Genomic DNA, 18,948 nt, shown 5'->3' on the forward strand with positions numbered 1-18,948 from the left:
ATCTTAACCACTTCTTCATTCAGCCTGATAAATATGGTATCATTAAATAGGAGATGGGATCAATGGCAAGTCTTAAGGACATTTAGAGAGTCTAGATCTCTACAGACTATGTTATGACAGAGCACAAGATAGTTAACAGAACCTGTAACAAAACTGTGAAATGCCTCTTTATTTCCATGGCTTGTAAATGTAAGTAATTTCCCACCCACTTTTTTGATTGGGAGAGAAAAGAAAGTGTTCAACAAATCAGTGGCCACATACCATGTATCTGTAGTCATACGGATCTTCTATAGCAAAGATACCATGTTTGACACATAGTGTGTAGTCAGAGCTACTAGATTACTACTTGGTTGTGTTTGTAGTAGTCCACAGTCATCCAGTAGCACCCATATAGTTTCAACTGTGGCCAGACTGTTGTCTCAGTCTGTTTGGGCTGCTATAACACAATACCAAAGACTGGGTAGCTTATAAATAAAAGAAATTTATTTCTCACATTGTGGAGTCTGGGAAGTCCAAGATCAAGGTGCTAGCATGGTCACATTCTGATGAAGACGCTGTTCCTGGTTCATAGCTAGCACGTTCTTGCTATTTTCTTACATGATGGAAGGGGTTGGGGATCTCTCTGGAGCTTCTTTTATAAGGGAGCTAATCCCATTCATGAGAGTTTTGCCCTCATGATCTAAATACCTTCCAAAGGCCCATCACTGAATACCATCATCTTTGGGCGTTATGAGCTCAACATATGAATTTGGGAGGTATGAAAACATTCAGATCATACTACTGTTGAATTAAATAGAGATATATCTTGCAGGGTTGGCTATCTACCTTTTTTTCTCAGATTTTTCGTGTTTATTCTTGTCTTTATTTAATAGGAACTTTAGGATCTGCTTGTATACTTACAGAATCCCTATGGTTATTTTATTGGGGTTTTGTTCAAGTTGTATAATAACTTAGAGAAAGCCTACATCTGTAATATTCATCTCTAAGATCATAATGTGTGTCTATATTTAAGTCTATATTTTTCTCCCTCAGTAGAATTTTAAAGTTTTTGTAGATTTTATACCTTTTTTTGTTACTTTTATTACCAGATATTATCTTGCTTATTATTGCAAATAACATCTTTTATCTCATTGTACCCACACTTTGGTGATTATCAGTGTATATAAAGCTATGACAAAATGAGAAATTGTAACATGATAAAGATATTATAAGTCAAAAAGATAAATGCCAAAAATGCAATAGAAAAATATAGCCTCCATAAGTGTAGGAGTTTATTTACTGATATATCTTCAGCACCTACAAGAGGATTTTTAAATATTAGTTTTTCAATAAGTAATTAGTAAAGAAGAAATAAATTTTTAAATGATATGAATGATGAGTAGCATGAATAATAAGTAAAAATTTCATAAACACATGACAAGATGTTAAACCTTATTTGTTATAAAGTAAATGCAAGTTAAACCAGAGTTCTTATGTAATGCTTTTCACCTATTAATTATCATAGTTAAAAAATTGAAAACACACTGGACTGAAGATGATTCTAGTAGTAAAGAATTTTCATATTTGGAAGTGTACATGTGTGCATTGATTTTGTTAGCTAATTAAATATTGGAAACATTTTAAAAGTCCAAACTAAAATGTCCAAACATATAGATATGTAAGGGGCTAACTTATTAAATTTAGATACATCCATTCAATGGAATATTCAACCGTTAATTCAACTATTAATGCAAAAAGCTTGTGTGCGCATGTGCTTAGTATGTATGTGTACAAGTGTGTGTGTGTGTGTTTGTGTGTAAAAATGTATATATTATGCATATATACATATGTCCAAAATGAATTTTCAAGTAAAGAAACTACAGTGTAGAGCGAAGTGAGAGTAGCATCGACATATACACACTACCGAATGTAAAATAGTTAGCTAGTAGGAAGCAGCAGCATAGCACAGGGAGATCTGCTCGGTGCTTTGCGATGACCTAGAGGGGTGGGATAGGGAGGATGGGAGGGAGGCTCAAGAGGGAGGGGATATGGGGAGATATGTATGCATATGGCTGATTTACGTTGGTGTACAACAGAAACTAACACAGTATTGTGAAGCAATTATACTCCAATAAAGATCTACTAAAAAAAAAGAACAATATTTATAGATTCCTTGAATCGTGTAAATACATTAACTGCCAAAAATAAGTAAAATAATTTAATTATGATATGGCACATAATCTTATGGTACTATAACCTCTATTCTTAGTTGTCCTAAATGAATGTTGAATTTTATAATTTCCTTTCTGACATGATTTGAGATTATAGTAAACTATACAAATGTCCATTTATACTTGAATCATTCCAATATATTTCAGTTTAATTTTTAGCTATTAGTCATATCAATTCCCTCATACTTCTTTTTGGGGTGTTTACCATGTGCGAGCTATTCCACAGTGTTCTTTAAATGTGATAACTCAGTTAATTCAAGCAAGAGCAATGATTTTTTTTATTACTATCACTTCCATTTTATGGCTGAGAGAAACTAAGAGGGAATTTGAGAAAGTTATTGAGTCAGGAATGGAACTTGATAACTCAGGCTTCTAACACACTAATAGCAACAAATAGCAACCACTCTTTTACCTGGTTGAGTTTGGGGCCATCAGAGCTTTTCTCTCTCTTCTCTTTGCTAACCTATTGCTTGTTGAACTTCCAAGAATTTAAATGGGCCCGGAAGCTGGGTCACTTGCCCAAGGTATGGCAGTGATAACAGGCTACAAATTTACCTTTTTGCCTCCTCAATTACAAATTATTCAGAAAAAATGATTGCCATTCTCCTTTTTTCCTTTGTCTTGACCTTTATACATAGTAATAGTTTGCCATGAGACAATAGAATAAAAAAATTGATGCACTTAGGTTTCATTTGATTTGTCCTTATATTTCTCACTTCACTTCTATGAAAGTCTATTCCTAGAGATACTATCATTATTCAAATAATTACCAGTTCTTTGAGACTCCTTTCCTAAATTTGACAAGCTCATGTATTCAGCCATAAAGAGGGGTTACTAAATGAATCAAAACTTTAGGTAATTTACAACTTGAGGTCAAATCAAAAATTGTATTAATCATACGTAAAAATAAATAACAAGAAAAAAATTTGTGAGTAAAATATTTTAATTCAATTACACTGATAAGCCAAAATCTTAGAAAGTTGTGAAATTCTTGGTAAGTGTAGAGGGAGCTAAATATCAAATCTCTTAAATAAAGGTTTTTGTCTTATATTTGGGCAAGAACTGAAAATCATGATTTCACCCAAACTGAAGTTTCACCTATTTGACTTAAAGGTTTTGTCAACAGTATGTTGTAAAAAGTCTGTAACTAATTTTAAAGTACATATGTGTACGGGAGGACCAAAATTCCTGAAAAGTAACTTCATTTCTGCCTGTGTCATCTCTGTACGTTATTAGAATAGAACATACAAGTCTTACTGGCAAGAATGTTTATATTTGATCTCAAGTGTTTGCCATATAGAAAAAAGGAAAAAGGATATCTAAATGTTTAATTGGAAGGGAAGCAGAAAACCTACTTTCATAAAACACATGTAACTGATTTCCAGGGGGTGATATTTAAATAATTCACTTGTGCTAATACATGAATACAGTAAAATATTTTAGCTGTATAGATATAGACCAGGTATTGATGCGGCATTTGTATCCTGATCATATACTCCACTTACTACTCTCTAATGTATATTGCATCTTCAAAGCCAGCAATGGTGGGTTGAGTCCTCTCATTGCATTATTCTGATATCCACATCCGCCTCCCTCTCTACTTTAAGACTCTTGTGATGAATTTGGCACATTGATTAGCAAACTTAATTTCACTTCCAACTGTAATTCCCCTTTGTTATATAACCTAAGATATTCATAGGCTCCAGGGATTAGGACTAAAACACTAATGCCCACTAGGGGGAATTGTAGAAATATGTAGATAGCATTTTGATTGTCATGAAGATTAGAGAGGGCTCCTGGAAAATTTGTAGGCAGGGGTCAGGTGACACACAATGCTTAGGAGAGTCCTTCAAAATGAAGAATTTTCCAGAATGCATGGGGATTTAAATGACCTACTCAAAATATAAATCAGAGGGAGTTTAAGCCTGCATAACAGAGCCCAGTAGTTAAGGAGAATATTATTAAAGAGGAATTTAAGTAGGTTAAATACATTTTATCTTGAACTTATTGAATAATCAACTCCCACATTTTGTCTAATTAATGTATTATAAACCTCCAAAGTATCTATTTCTTTGGGATATGCTTAATGCACTAGCATAGTTACTGAAAAATATGAAAATAATTATAAATATGAAAAAGATAAAAGCAGCTGTATTTAACACATTATTAAGTTCATGAAGCATTATAAAATTCACAGATATCTTTAAATTTCATTATTAAGAGATTTAAAAAAAATATTTTTATAATTTTTATTCCATAGGTTTTAAAAAATATATAGTGCAATGATAAAGAATCTATTTTATTAAAATTACAAGTTGAAATTATATATTTTCTTTTGGATTGTTATTTTTCCACCTGACACTGTTGAGACCGCTCCCACCACTTTACAGTTTCATCATATTTATGGTTGATTTTCAGAACCATGCTCTGCTCACCTTTACCTGTTGGTAGATTTGTCCTCCAAGTCTTTTTTAAGGAGGTGAAACTCAATCTCTTTCTTAGGTATGGTGATTTCAACATAGGTGGTATGTTTTCTGTGATAACTTATCTCTCTCTGTTCTCTATCATAGTCACTACATTTATAAGGCCTGTTTCCAAAAATAGCATATTTTTTCATTTTCTACATTTCTGTTGTCTGCAATTTGTCTTGGCATGATTTCCCTATTTCTCTTTTCTTATTACTCCTTTCTTCTTACTGTATACAAAATAGCCTCTTTGAAATTTTTTAGTCTAAACTTACATTTTATTCTAGTTTCTGCCAGTATATCCTGCCCTTTCTTTTTCAATATCTTTTCAATGAATAACTATTAGTTTCTCCTAATTGCAAATTTTTAAATAATAAATAGATGAAAGCTTGACTACCTCATTAGCTTTGCATGTTTTATTTTAGACATGCACAATAAATGTGAATAATTTATTATGAATTTGACTTTTTCTCATTTATATATAATATTATATGATTATTTTTGAAATTATGTTTATAGGTAGTTACAATTTTCTTTCCATTTCAGTACAGTTTTGGGAAGAGGATGAAAAATGTGCTACTAATTGGGGCAAGGGTTCTGATAGGACTGAAAACTATGGGGCTAGAACATAGTGATTGTTATCAATCAGTATATTTGAAAAACTAGTTTATAATGCAATGTAGTTTTATTGAATTTTTAAAGACTTTATTTTTGTGAAGCAGTTTTAAGTTTACAAAAAATTGAGAGGAAAGCACAGAGATATGCCATATACCCCCTTTCCTCACACCTATATAGCCTCCCCTGTTATCATTCACCAGAATGGTACATATTTTTTACCAAGGATGAACCTCCATGAGCACATCATCATCACCCAAACACCATATTTTACCTTAGGGTTCACCCTTGGTATGTGCGTTCTGTAGGTTTGGACAAATGAATAATGACCATCATTGTAATATTATACAAAATATTCTCAATGGCCTAAAAAATCTGTGCTCTGCCTATTTATCTCTCCCTCAATCCCACTATCACCACCCCAGGAAACCATTGATCTTTCTACTGTTTCCATAGTTTTGTCTTTTATACACTATGTTTCCTTTTCATATTGGCTTATTTCACTTAGTAATATGCATTTAGGGTTCCTCCATGTCTTTTCATGGCTTGATGCCTCATTTCATTTTGGCAGTGAATAATATTCCATTGTCTGGAAGTATCACAGTTTCTTTATCTGTTCACCTGCTGAGGGACATCTTGACTGCTTCCAGGTTTTGGCAATTATGAATAAACCTGCTATAAACATTAATGCAAAAGTTTCTGTGTGGATATAAGTTCTCAACTCCTTTGGGTAAATACCAAGAAGTGTGATTGCTGATTCATATGGTAAGTATGTTTAATTTTTTGAGAAACTGCCAAGGTATTTTCCAAAGTGATTGTACCATTTGCTTTCCCACTAGCAATGTAAGAGAGTTCCTGATTTTTAAATTTACTTTATTGAAGTATAGTTGATTTACAATATTGTGTTGATTAATTTCTACTGTACAGCAAAATGATTCAGTTTTTTATATATGTATATATATATATATATATATACATTATTTTTCATATTATTTTCCATTATGGTTTATCACAGGATATTGAACACAGTTCCCTATGCTATACAGTTTATCCATTCTGTATATAATAGTTTGCATCTACTAATCCCAGACTCCCAATCCAGCCCTTCCCCACCCCATCCCACTTGACAACCACAAGTCTGTTCTCTATATCTGTGAATCTGTTTCTGTTTCATAGACAAGTTCATTTGTATCATATTTTACTTAGATTCCACATATAAATGATATCATATGGTATTTGTCTTTCATAAGAGAGTTCTTTGTTTGTTTGTTTTTTTGTGATATGCGGGCCTCTCACTGTTGTGGCCTCTCCCGTTGCGGAGCACAGGCTCCGGACACACAGGCTCATTGGCCATGGTTCACGGGCCCAGCCGCTCCGTGGCATGTGGGATCTTCCCGGACCGGGACACGAACCCGTGTCCCCTGCATTGGCAGGCGGACTCTCAACCACTGCACCACCAGGGAAGCCCAGAAGACCTAAATAGACATTTCTCCAAAGAATATATACAGACTGCCAACAAACACATGAAAAAATGTTAAACATCATTAATCACTAGAGAAATGCAAATCAAAACTACAATGAGATATCATCTCACACCAGTCAGAATGGCCATCATCAAAAAATGTAGAAACAATAAATGCTGGAGAGGGTGTGGAGAAAAGGGAACACTCTTGCACTGCTGGTGGGAATGTAAATTGGTACAGCCACTATGGAGAACAGTATGGAGGTTCCTTAAAAAACTACAAATAGAACTACCATATGACCCAGCAATCCTACTACTGGGCATATACCCTGAGAAAGCCATAATTCAAAAAGAGTCATGTACCAAAATGTTCATTGCAGCTCTATTTACAATAGCCCGGAGATGGAAACAACCTAAGTGTCCATCATCAGATGAATGGATAAAGAAGATGTGGCACATATATACAATGGAATATTACTCAGCCATAAAAAGAAATGAAATTGAGATATTTGTAATGAGGTGGATAGACCTAGAGTCTGTCATACAGAGTGAAGTAAGTCAGAAAGAGAAAGACAAATACCGTATGCTAACACATATATATGGAATTTAAGAAAAAAAGAAATGTCATGAAGGACCTAGGGGTAAGACAGGAATAAAGACACGGACCTACTAGAGAATGGACTTGAGGATATGGGGAGGGAGAAGGCTAAGCTGTGACAAAGCGAGAGAGAGGCATGGACATACATACACTACCAAACGTAAGGTAGATAGCTAGTGGGATGCATCCGCATAGCACAGGGAGATCAGCTCAGTGCTTTGTGACCGCCTGGAGGGGTGGGATAGGGAGGGTGGGCGGGTGGGAGGGAGGGAGACGCAAGAGGGGAGAGATATGGGAACATATGTATAGGTATAACTGATTCACTTTGTTATAAAGCAGGAACTAACACCCCATTGTAAAGCAATTATACTCCAATAAAGATGTAAAAAAAATTTTTTTTAAAAAAGGCATTTGTTTTTAATTTCAAATCCACTTCATTGTTAGAATACAGGAAAGTAATTGACTTTGTATATTAATCTTGTGTCCTTCAAACTTGCTATAATTGTTTATTTGTTCCAGGAGTGTTTTTGTCAATTATTTTGGATGTTCTACATAGACAGTCATGTCATTTGCAAACAAAGACAGTTTTATATCTTCCTGCCTAATCAGTGTACCTTTTATTTCATTTTCTTGACTTATTGCATTAGCAAGGGCTTGTACTTTATTGAAATTTTTAAAATAAGAAATTTTATTGCTTTGAGAGGTTCAATTACACATGAAAAATTGACTGCATGATGATATGATGAGACAAGGAAACGCTAAGTTAAAACATTTTTACTGGGCTTCCCTGGTGGTGCAGTGGGTGAGAGTCTGCCTGCCGATGCAGGGGACACGGGTTTGTTCCCCGGTCCGGGAAGATCTCACATGCCACAGAGCGGCTGGGCCCATGAACCAGAACCATGGCTGCTGAGCCTGCACATCCGGAGCCTGTGCTCTGCAATGGGAGAAACCACAACAATGAGAGGCCTGCGTACCGCAAAAAACAAAAAACAAAACATTTTTACTGCTTTTTTATTATATAACATTTCATATGTATAACCTAATAAATGTAATGTATACTAGTTATGATGTATAATAATAAATGAACATGCATGTATTGCTGTACCTTAGATTAGAATCCTCCCAATACCATTGCATCTCTCTGTGTGCTCCTTTTCAATCTCATCTATTTTCCTTCTCTCTCAAAATTAACCACTAATCTTACATTTTGTGGTTATCATTTCATTGCCTTTCAAAAATAATTTTATCCAGGTGTGTTCTTTGGGTCTAAATATCTGTGTGTATTAGCTTCTTTATGTGTAAAGTTGGGATATTAAAATACTTGTAATAAGGATGTGGCAAAAGGCTAAATTAAATAATTCACATAGTCCTAAATTACATTTTAATTGCTTTTGGTTTTTAAGCTTTGTAAAAGTGTTACCATACTATTTTCCATTTTCTGAAATTTGCATTTTTTGCTACGTTTTATTTATCTAATCTTAGTCTACATTTTAAGTAGGGTTGTATTTCATTCTTTTCTACTTCTATATGCAATCAGTATGTATCACAATGTATTTATATATTCACCTATCAATAAGCATTTAGGTTGTTTACATTTTTGGTTTATTATTTAGCCATTCAAAAATATGCATTGAGCCGTAAATTATACAAGGCTCTCTTCTAGTTAAATGAGATAAAGCAACAAGAATAATTAGCTTACATTCTAATGAAGAGACTGTCATGAACAGTACTGTTCAGGAATATTCTCACATATGTCTTCTATGTCATCAGTGCACATAAACCATCCAAGTTTCTTTATATGGGCCACAGATCCCTAAAAATTCATGGATAAACTTCAGAGAGTGTATAAAATTGTATATTTTAAAATTTATTGATTTATTTTTCTACTGGATATAATTTCCACTATAGTGCTGGCAGAATCTACTATAATGGATAGCTTTCTTCAAATTCATCTTATGCTTACTGTTTTACAGAGCATGTAAAAATTATGAGATCACCAAAATCACTCTATCTTAATCATTTAAAAAAATTTGTTTATTGAAGTATGGTTGATTTACAATATTGTGTTAGCTTCAGGTGTACAGCAAAGTGATTCAATTATACATATATATATATTTTTTTCAGATTCTTTTCCTTTATAGGTTATTACAAAATATTAAGTATAGAGCTATGCAGTAGGTCCTTGTTGGTTATCTATTTTATATATAGTAGTGTGTATATGTTAATCCCAAACTCCTGATTTATCCCTCCCCCCCACCTTTGGTAACCATAAGTTTGTTTTCTATGTCTGTGGTTCTGTTTCTGTTTTGTATATAAGTTCATTTGTATCATTTGTTTTGGATTCCACATATAAGTGATATCATGTGATATTTGTCTTTATCTGGCTTACTTTACTTAGTATGATAATCTCTGGGTTCATCCATGTTGCTGCAAATGACATTATTTTGATCCTTTTCATGGCTGCATAGTATTGCATTGTATAAATATACCACATCTTCTTTATCCATTCATCTGTCAATGGACATTTAGGTTGCTTCCATGTCTTGTCTATTGTAAATAGTGCTACAATGAACATTGGGGTGCATGTATCTTTTTAAATTATGGTTCTCTCTGGAGATATGTCCAGAAGTGGGATTGTAGGATCATATGGTAGTTCTATTTTTAATTATTTTAAGGAACCTTCATATGGTTTTCCATAGTGGCTGTACAAATTTACATTTCCACCAACTGTGTAGGAGGGTTCCTTTTTCTCCACACCTTTCCAGGATTTATTATTTTGATTTGCATTTCTCTAATAATTAGTGATGTTGAGCATTTTTTCATGTGCCCTTTGTGTCTCAATCATTTTTTAATATTTTATGTATATAGTAAAATTCTTAGTAACTGATAATATAAATAAAATATATTTACTTTTAAATTTACTCAGTACTGAATTATAGGTTTTAAGAGAGGGATGATATCTAAAAGCTTAACTATTTCAGGCTTTTCATTTAATAGATGTAGGAATTGAATCTCAATATATATTCAAGATTAAGATTAAGGTTAGGCTTTGGAGTCCAAAGAGCTGTGTTAGAGCATTGACTCAGCCACTTATTATTCTTAGACTCTTAATCACTGTTCATATTAGTTTCTTCATATGTAAGCCTTATTTTTTATTTTATACAATTTTTAAAGTTACTTTCCGTTTACATTTATTACAAAATATTGGCTATATTCCCCATGTTGTACAATATATCCTTTAGCCTATCTTATACCCTAAGTTTATGCCTCCCACTCCCCCCACCTCTGTATTTCCCCTCCCCACCCCCCCACTGGTCAACACTATTTTGCTCTCAATATCTGTGAGTCTGTCTTTATTGTTTTATTCACTAGTTTGTTTTATTTTTTAGATTCCACATATAAGTACCATCATGCAATATTTGTCTTTCTCTGTCTGACTTACTTCACTTGGCATAATGCTCTCCAAGTCCATCCATGTTGCTTCAAATAGCAAAATTTCATCCTTTTTTATGGTGAAAAAAAGATTAAGAAAGTAAAGTTATATTTTCATAGAAAAATGTTTTAAATTTTATTATTTTAGATAAAGTAAGTGATTTAAAACAGAATGGGGAAAAATCTCATATCTGATTCTTCCGACATGAGAACAAGAAAGAATAAACTTATATTCAAACATGACTAATTTTGGCAATATTTTAGTACCAAAAGTACTTTTGGCACTAAAATACAAAAAAGTACAAAAGTACTTTTTTGTTGTTTTCTGATAAAATATACTACTTCATCTTTTTCTTCAATGATGTTTCAAAGTTGACACAGAGAAAAGAATTTTCAAAAATTTAGCAATCCCTAGAAAGAGAAACCGAGTGCATAATTATAATTATATTGTCCTTCGTGTATTGAAGTCACCTCCAGAAAAAGTCACATTGTTCTTGTCATTTGTATAATGCTTAATTAAAATGAATTCAATAGGTGAATTTATTTAGGAGCTACCTAAAAAGAAACAAATGGAAATATGGAATGTTAAGACTCTCTCAAGTTCTAATTTTGTTTTTAAATTTAATACAAATTGACTTTTAATTAAATTAAAAATAAAACATTACAATGGATTTTGATCCATTAATAGCAAATGTTAAAAATTCTTTAATAACTACTCAAGATTTATATTGTTTTTTTGTTGCTTTAATATCCATCTGAGTTATAAATTTAAGAATATGTGGTAAACTATAATTCCATCTTCCCATCAAATGATGTTTAGATGACCAGAGGTCACTGATTTTAACCCAATCCCTTAGACATTTTCAGTCCACTTCAAGGCCAGTTTAGGGAACTGCATGTTTCATTAAATAAGGTATACGTAAATTAAATATCATGTTAAAAAAAGAAATGAAGTGTAAAAAAAAATCTTTGCTGAGGTTTAAACTAAGATTTTAATAAGGAATCCTTTTCTGTACCAACAACAACAAAAAATCTCTGTTCATGGGTACTAGTATTTATGCCAAGTATGCTGTTCTTGTGGCAAATATAAATGACAACGTAATTATTAAATTTGAAACAAGTCAAATCAAGTGATTTAAACTTATGGCCTCTGTATACAACCGCCTCCCCAACCCCCCTAAATTAAAATAGCCTATGGACATACAAAATTCTGTGAATTCTAATAAAGAACAGTAGGGCAGCAAGAAGGAATCTTATGAAATATATAGATATAAGAATCCCTTTAAGTATGTAATTCAAATTTTAAAATATTAACAAATGCTGTTTGCTTTCCTTTTATCATGCTCTTTTAAATACGTTCAAATACCTTGATACAATTCATGCTGTTGATCATTGATTTAAATATATTTCTTAATATTTCTTTCTGAATGTAGCAGTATATTCTATGAATGATTCTACTAAAATTGTTTTTCCAATAATCTATAGAACTATTGTGTTAGCACCAAGGGCAATTTAAAAAAATATATAAATAATATTAAACTTAAATCAGTTAAATTGTGACATAAATCTCATATATCACTAATATTCTGTTACCAAGAGAAAGATCTTGATTGTTATCACAGTACAGGGGTTGAAATTCCTTGGCTTATCTAATCTATCTATTTAACAGTCTTTATTCAGTGACAAGATTTTTATATATATGATATTTGCTCAAGGAAAAAATCACAATAATATTCACAAAATACAGGCAAGGAATTCATAACTACTGAAAATCATTTTTATTTAACTATTTCCATATATAAATGAAAGTATGACTGTTTCCATATATAAATGAAAGTAAGTTTATCTTTGTTTCACACCTAGATACACACATAATTTGGGGAAAAATGAGTTATCTGCTTACCTTCCTTTCCTAGTTCAATTGATATTTTAAAAACACAGTAATTTGTTACTGGATAGGTGTGCATGTTCCGTATAGAGGCAGATGCACAGAAAAAGGATTGGTGTTTCTAGATAAATTGCTTATTAGACACACTATTCAAGGCACTAGACTCAGTGTTCCAAAGATTGGACTGCTGCAACAATATTTATCCTTAAAACTGGAGAGTATTTATTCTTAAAATTGTTTACAGTTACCCTATCTCATCATAAATGCAAATATTACCATACTCCTTTGCCAATTAGATTAACATTAAACAGATATTCTAAAATGTACCTAAGGAAAAATTTTCCTAGTCAGCAAGAGCATTGTTCTATGTTTAGAAATCAACTAAAGCTAGTGTGCTTGCCAAAATACTTTTAGAAATATGTTGAAATAAAAGATATCATTTCAAGGACTTAGCACTTAAAACTTCAAAAATATGTTCAAATTCAGGGAAAATGAATAAGTAAGAAGACTAACTATTATAGAAGAATCTCACTTGTCAGATATTGATTTCCCCATACCAGTAAGGGATTGGAAATTTATGTACAGAGCTCATGTACGAGAATAGGGATTAGAAACATGGTTTATGCAGTGATTTGTGTGCATCCACACCATTTTGGTTCTATGTGATCTCTGAAACCTACATTTTTTCATCATTTGAAATGAGAGACTTGAGCTCATTACTCTTAAACATCCCTTCATTAGTGATGGCATCTGTAGGCCTTAGAGAAATGCCAAAGACACATTGGTGCTATGAAAACAAATTTACCTTTTATTTTCATTCATATTTTGCATGAGGAGGTGACTAGCAATAACATCTAATGGCTCAGCTTTTGCAATTTATGGGGGCCGAGAAAAGGTGTTTGCCCATAGTGTTTTAGAAATTTTAACACCACATGTATCTGTGAATTATGTAGGCTGAAAAGAACATTGTAATTAAGATCAAAGTAATTATTATTACTGTACTTGATTGGAAAGGGGCAAAGAGACAATCATTGTATTTCCATTACTCTAGGAGGTGGATCAAAAAGGATCATGCTGTGATTTATGTCCAAGAGTGTTCTTCCTATGTTTTCCTTTAAGAGTTTTATAGTGTCCGGTCTTACATTTAGGTCTTTAATCCATTTTGAGTTTATTTTTGTGTATGGTGTTAGGGAGTGTTCTAATTTCATTCTTTTACATGTAGCTGTCCAGTTTTCCCAGAACCACTTATTGAAGAGGCTGTCTTTTCTCCATTGTATATCCTTGCCTCATTTGTCATAGATTAGTTGACCATAGGTGTGTGGGTTTATCTCTGCGCTTTCTATCCTGTTCCGTTGATCTATATATTTGTTTTTGTGCCAGTACCATACTGTCTTGATTACTGTAGCTTTGTAGAATAGTCTGAAGTCAGGGCATCTGATTCCTCAAGCTCCATTTTTTTCCCTCAATATTGCTTTGGCTATTTGGGGTCTTTTGTGTCTCCATATAAATTTTAAGATTTTTTGTTCTAGTTCTGTAAAAAATGCCATTGGTAATTTGATAGGGATTGCATCGAATCTGTGGATTGCTTTGGGTAGTATAGTCATTTTCACAATATTGATTGTTCCAATCCAAGAACATGGTTTATCTCTCCATCTGTTTGTGTCATCTTTGATTTCTTTCATCAGTGTCTTATAGTTTTCTGAGTACAGGTCTTTTACTTCCTTAGGTAGGTTTAGTCCTAGGTATTTTATTCTTTTTGTTGGAATGGTGAATGGGATTGTTTCCTTAATTTCTCTTTCTGATCTTTTGTTGTTTGTTTATAGGAATACACGAGATTTCTGTGCATTAATTTTGTATCCTGGAACTTTACCGAATTCATTGATTAGCTCTAGTAATTTTCTGGTGGCATATTTAGGATTACCTATGTATAGTATCATGTCATCTGCAAACAGTGACAGTTTTACTTCTTCTTTTCCAATTTGTATTCCTTTTATTTCTTTTTCTTCTCTGATTGCCATGGCTAGGACTTCCAAAACTATGTTGAATAGTAGTGGTGAGAGCGGACATCCTTGTCCTATTCCTTATCTTAGAGGAAATGCTCTCAGTTTTTCACCATTGAGAATGACGTTTGCTGTGAGTTTTTTGTATATGGCTTTTATTATTCTGAGGTAGGTTCCCTCTATGCCCACTTTCTGGAGAGTTTTTTTATCATAAGTGGGTGTTGAATTTTGTCAAAAACTTTTTCTGCATCTACTGAGATGATCACATGGTTTTTATTCTTCAGTTTGTTAGTATGGTGTATCACATTGATTGATTTGCATATATTGAAGAATCCTTGCATCCCTGGGATAAATCCTATTTAATCATAGTGTATGATCGTTTTAATGTGTTGTTGAATTCTGTTTGCTAGTATTTTGTTGAAGATTTTTGCATCTATATCATCAATGATATTGGTCTGTAATTTTCTTTTTTTGTTGTATCTCTGTCTGGTTTTGGTATCATGGTGATGGTGGCTTCATAGAATGAGTTTGGGACTGTTTCCTCCTCTGCAATTTTTTGGAACAGTTTGAGAAGGATGGGTGTTAGCTCTTCTCTAAATGTTTGATTGAATTCACCTGTGAAGCCCTCTGGTCCTGGACTTCTGTTTGTGGGAAGATTTTTCATCACAGTTTCAATTGCATTACTTGTGTTTGGTCTGTTCATATTTTCTGTTTCTTCCTGGTTCAGTCTTGGAAGGTTTTACGTTTCTAAGAATTTGTCCTTTTCTTCCAGGTTGTCCATTTTATTGGCATAGAGTGGCTTGTAGTAGTCTCTTATGATGCTTTGTATTTCTGTGGTGTCTATTGTAACTTCTCCTTTTTCATTTCTAATTTTATTGATTTGAGCCCTCCCCCTCTTTTTCTTGATGAGTCTCGCTAAAGGTTTATCAATTTTGTTTATCTTCTCAAAGAACCAGCTTTTAGTTTTACTGATCTTTGCTACTGTTTTCTTTGTTTCTATTTCATTTATTTCTGTTCTGTTCTTTATGATTTCTTTCACTCTACTAACTTTGGGTTTTGTTTGTTCTTCTTTCTCTAGTTCCTTTAGGTGCAAAGTTAGATTATTTATCTGAGATTTTTCGTGTTTCTTGAAGTAGGATTTTATTGCTATAAACTTCCCTCTTAGAACTACTTTTGCTGCATCCTATAGGTTTTGGATCATTGTGTTTTCATTGTAATTTGTCTGTAGGTATTTTTTGATTTCCTCTTTCATTTCTTCAGTGATCTTTTGGTTATTTAGTAATGTATTGTTTAGCATCCATGTGTTTGTGTTTCTTAAGTTTTTTTCCCTGTAATTGATTTTTAATCTCATAGCGTTGTGGTCGGAAAAGATGCTTGATATGATTTCAATTTTCTTAAATTTACTTAGGCTTAATTTGTGACTCAGGATGTGATCTATCCTGGAGAATGTTCCATGCACACTTGAGAAAAAAGTGTAATCTGCTGTTTTCAGATGGAATGTCCTATAAACATCAATTAAATCTATCTGGTCTATTGTGTCATTTAAAGCTTGTGCTTCCTTATTAATTTTCTGCCTGGATGACATGTCCATTGGTGTAAGTGAGGTGTTAAAGTCCCTCACTATTATTGTGTTATGTCTGTTTCCTCTTTTATAGCTGTTAGCATTTGCCTTATGTATTGAGGTGCTCCCATGTTGGGTGCATATATAATTGTTATATTTTCTTCTTGGATTGATCCCTTGATCATTATGTAGTGTCCTTCCTTGTCTCTTGTAACAATCTTTATTTAAATGTCTATTTTACTTGATATGAGTATTGCTACTCCAGCTTCATTTTGATTTCCTTTTGCATGGAATATCTTTCTTCATCCCCTCACTTTCAGTCTGTGTGTGTCCCTAGGTCCTAAGTAGGTCTCTCGTAGACAGCATATATATGGGTATTGTTATTGCATCCATTCAGCAAGCCTGTGTCCTTTGGTTGGAGCATTTAATCCATTCACATTTAAGGTAATTTTTTTTTGCAGTACGTGGGCCTCTCACTGTTACAGCCTCTGCCATTGTGGAGCACAGGCTCCAGACGCACAGGCTCAGCGGCCATGGCTCACGGGCCCAGCCACTCCGTGGCATGTGGGGTCTTCCCAGACTGGGGCATGAACCTGTGTCCCCTGCATCGGCAGGTGGACTCTCAACCACTGCGCCACTGGGGAAGCCCTAAGGTAATTATTGATATGTATGTTCCTATTACTATTTTCTTAATTGTTTTGGGTTTGTTTTTGTAGGTCCTTTTCTTCTCTTTTGTTTCCCACTTAGAGAAGTTCCTTTAGCCTTTTTTGTAAAGCTGGTTTGTTTGTGCTGAATTCTCTTAGCTTTTGCTTGTCTGCAAAGCTTTTTATTTCTCTTTCGAACCTGAATGAGATCCTTGCTGGGTAGAGTAATCCTGGTTGTAGGTTCTTCCCTTTCATCCCTTTAAATATATCATGCCAACTCCTCTGGCTTGTCAAGTTTCTGCTGAGAAATCAGCTGTTTAACCTTCTGGGAGTTCCTTTGTATATTATTTGTCATTTTTCCCTTTTTGCTTTTAATAATTTTTTTTTGTCTTTAATTTTTGTCATTTTGATTACTATGAATCTTGGTGTGTTTTTCCTTGGGTTTATCCTTCCTGGGGCTCTCTGTGCTTCCTGGACTTGGGTGGCTATTTTCTTTCCCATGTTAGGGAAGTTTTCGACTATAATCTCTTCAAAGATTTTCTCAGGTCCTTTCTCTCTCTCTTCTCCTTCAGGGTCCACTATAATGCGAATGTTGTTGCGTTTGTCCCAGAGTTCTCTTAGGCTGTCTTCATTTCTTTTCTTTCTTTATTCTTTATTCTGTTCCAAGCAGTGAATTCCACCATTATGTCTTCTAGATCACTTATCCGTTCTTCTACCTCAGTTATTCTGCTATTGATTCCTTCTAGTGTATTTTTCATTTCAGTTATTTTATTGTTCATCTCTGTTCTTTAATTCTTCTATGTCTTTGTTAAACATTTCTTGCATCTTCTTAATCTTTGTCTCCGTTTTTTTTCCGAGGTCCTGGATCATGTTCACTATCATTATTCTGAATTCTTTTTCTGGAAGTTTGCCTATCTCCACTTCATTTAGTTGTTTTTCTGGAGTTTTATCTTGTTCCTTCATCTGGTTCATAGTCCTCTGCCTTTTCATTTTGTCTGTCTTTCTGTGAACATGGTTTCTGTTCCACAGGCTGCAGAATTGTAGTTCTTCTTTATTCTGCTGTTTCCCCCCTGGTGGATGAGGCTATCTAAGTGGCTTATGCAAGCTTCCTCAAGATAACTCATTCTAGATTTGTCTTTGCTTTATATATCATAAGACTGCAGCCTACTACCCCTTCCCTAAGGTGGGGCTGGTGGGAGACCAATGAAATTGCTTAATGTCATTACAGTCATTGAAGTGTATTTCATTTATTCACATAAATGTATGTGAGTAACCTTTGTTGAAAAAGCATTTCAGGCATCAAAAATGTGAGTAAAAACTATCAACAAGGCTTTATAAAATGTTATCTGTAAAAACAGTATGTTTGATGGATTGCTTTTTATTCAGGTTACATATACTGAATTGATACTTTCATATAGTAGATATTTAATAAACATATATTGAATTTGTATTCATTTCTGTTCACAAGAGGAAATTGTTTTGTTTTCTTCCACTCTGGTGAGAAATAATTGTGCTCAATTATAAAGTTTGACTAAATACTAGATGTGAAGAACACTGGAAATCTGACACCCAGAAACAGAAAAGAAAAAAAAGGACCACATTTATTACAAACTAAATAAACCATTAATATATGTATATATGTAGGTATGCATATATTTATTTTAAAAGATTTACTACTCTCTTTATAAGGAAGGTTTAATTCAGCTTTTCTGATTTATAAGAAACAGTTTATATAGGCAGCTTTTAAAATTTATACTTTCAACAGTTCAATATTAAATGACACATTGTTAATGTTCAGTGATGCCTGGATACCCCAGTTGATCGGTCTTTCTAAAATGGTAAGCACTCTTTGCTTCTAAATTCACCATCATACTATTTACTCTCAATGTACCAATCAGAATGATCCCTTTCAAATAAAACCACATAACACTTCTCTGCTCAGAATTCGTCAAGCCTCCCATTTCAATCAGATGAAACGAAGTTCATTCTCTGGTCTTGGTCCCGCAAGAGTTGCACCCTCTCCTTACTACTCTGGTCTCTTCACCACCTATCTATCCCTATCTCTACTTTACC

Source organism: Aethalodelphis obliquidens, unplaced genomic scaffold (genome assembly GCF_003676395.1).
Source record: "Aethalodelphis obliquidens isolate GAN/ISIS:26980383/991018 unplaced genomic scaffold, ASM367639v1 scaffold6, whole genome shotgun sequence".
Taxonomy (NCBI): Eukaryota; Metazoa; Chordata; class Mammalia; order Artiodactyla; family Delphinidae; genus Aethalodelphis; species Aethalodelphis obliquidens.